This window comes from Vigna radiata, unplaced genomic scaffold (genome assembly GCF_000741045.1).
Source record: "Vigna radiata var. radiata cultivar VC1973A unplaced genomic scaffold, Vradiata_ver6 scaffold_269, whole genome shotgun sequence".
NCBI classification, from domain to species: Eukaryota; Viridiplantae; Streptophyta; class Magnoliopsida; order Fabales; family Fabaceae; genus Vigna; species Vigna radiata.
Window position 1 is genome coordinate 6,523 of NW_014543977.1, and position 2,712 is coordinate 9,234.

A 2,712-nucleotide genomic window follows, 5' to 3' on the forward strand; every position below is an offset into this window, starting at 1 on the left:
GCTATCGAAAAGCAAATGCATTTGTTGATATGAGTAGCCAAATCAATTCCTTTAAGCTACCCTTCAACTGTATAGTCCCATACCTATACAGTCTCTGGATCCCTCTCATTCTGGTGTATGTTCAATTTGTCCATGTGCCCCTTCCACTCAAAGCCTGCCAGGAGCCGCTCCTTGTTCGTGCCCCCTACACCATGCCTCGTGCACCGGCGACCACTCCTCGGCCTCGTCAGTGCCCGGGTGTCATAGTTTCCAAGCATGGCCTTGATCATATGACCTAATCATGCAATTCAATCAATTATTAAGATTAAGTCAATATCATTCATGATTCCCTGTGAACAGTGCACACATCAATAAAAACTCTGAAGCTCAATACCTCACACAATCATGCTTTCTCACTTCTCATTCATGAATCCTACTTAGCATCACAATCACAATCATAAATCTCTTACTCATCTGTTTACATAGTTAGTGAACCATTAACCTGGATATCAGCATTCACACATTCTCAATGATCATCCACAATCAATCATCAATAGTAAATAACTCATCATGTAATAAAATTCAACCATCATCATGGACATATACATGTCCCTCATCTGGAAAGGCTCAGGCTATTGTGCCAGTGCATCTGCAGGCTCATCCTTCTGTTGTGCTGCCCTCCCAAGACGTCTCCTAGGAATTGCTCCGGCTGGGTCGTCACCTCCACAATACTGACGATAATAGGAGGCATCAATAGCTCTCCTCGGCCTCTCATAGGGTGGAACTGCAGTGTCTACTCCTGCCTGCTAGCAGAAGTATGTAATTAAGGACGGATGTCCCAATGGTGTCCTACTGCTCACAGTGAAAGAAGAGTGTTAAGGCTTAGGGAGACCGCTCAAGCGGAATGCAAAGAAGAGTTTCAAAGTGAAGACTTCAAAAACCGCTCAGCTTTTAAGAAAAGCTGAGACTCATCTCGCCGCAACCGCTCACTGGTAAAATGGACTGCTCAACAGTCTACGGTAAATTTTCCTTCTTCTTCTTTGCTTGCTTTTTGAGCAATCTTACCTTATAACACTCAGTTTCAACCTTCAATTTTTCAATTATATGCCTTTCCCCTCTCAGACGCAAAAATTAAATATGCAATGCACTTAATATAGGATTAAAAAAAATATAATCAACTGGGTTGCCTCCCAGGTAGCGCTTGTTTAATGTCATGAGCCTAACCCAAACCTGCCTAGCACTTGTCAGTAAGTACATACCTTTCCAACACCTTTCAGTAGGTGTATCTTCCTGTACCTGTCAGTGAGTACCTAAATCATTAGCATCCCTTAGTAGATGCTACCCAATACACAAAAATTTAAAAATTGTTCATGATTACATCACCAAGATTTAAAAATTTAAAGTACAAAAATATTGTTCTTGGATCACTAGGGTGCCTCCCAGTAAGCGCTCTTTTTATGTCACTAGCTTGACCCGATAAAGTTCAAACACCCATCAATAGGTGTTGATACTTGATAACGGTTGAAAAACAGTTATTTTCATCCTTCATTTGAGATCAAAATACACCCTTAAAGGCTTAGAATTAGCTTAGAATCAAGCAAAACACGTAAGTTGAGTCGGTTGAGAGTCAAAAGATGTTCTTTGAGATATTATGCTTGTTTTGCATTATTTTGCAGCGTTTTTGATGAAAATGAAGAATGGGATTGAAGATGGAAGGTCTTCGACTCAAGAAAGAAGAAGAAACATGAAGAAAACAAGAGTCTAGGAACTGCCCAGCGCCAAAATCCAACGCTGACGGCCAAATGCAAGGAGAAGCCACTATTTGGCGCCCAGGCAGGGAAGCCGGGCAGTTTTGCGATTAGAGGCAAATCGTCGGACGGTACAACTCACCGTCGGGCGGTGGCACGATTATGGGGAAACCGCTGGGTGCCAAAGTGCGACACCGGGCGGTTGTCTGATGGGCTTGGGCCTAAATTCTGTGAAGCTCCTCAGCTATAAATAGCCCTAGTGCGACTTCAGATGGATTCTTTTAACAGAAAGGGGCGGCTAGTCCTAGTTTTCACTCCTTGGAGAAGATCTCTTGGTTGCTTAGGCTATTTTTATCCAATCTAGGGTTTGTTTTTCCATTCTTCCATTATTTTTCGTCTAGTTTCACCATGACAATGGTGAACTGATGAAGGTTGAAAAACAATTATTTTCATATGTTAATTTGGACCAAATTACACCCTTTACTACTCGGAATGAGCTTAGAATCAAGCAAAACTTAATAAATGAGTCTGAAGAGAGTCAAAAGCTGTTTTTAGTGATTTTATGCTTGTTTTGCATTTTTTTGTAGTTAATTTGAGAAAAGTAAAGAATGGAGTTGAAAATGAAGGTCTTAGACTAAAGAAAAGGAAAGAAAGGTTGAAGATATGTAGAAAAGTCAACCAGTCAACCAAAAAAGTCAACCAGTCAACCAGAAAAGTCAACCAGTCAACCAGGAAAAGTCAACCAGTCAACCAGAGCGTAGTTGACCAGCGCCGGGCGGTTGACTGTGGCGCCGGGCGGTTCTGCGGCTTGAGGGAAACCGCCCAGCGGTGAAATTAGGCACCGGGCGGTTGTCAGATGGGCCTCGACCTGTTTTATGTTATTTTTTATGATCTGTTTGGGCTTGGACTTGTTTTATGTCATTTTTATGCCCTATTTAAAGGCCAGAACGTCTTAGGGTTTGTATCTTTTGATGGCTTAGGCACA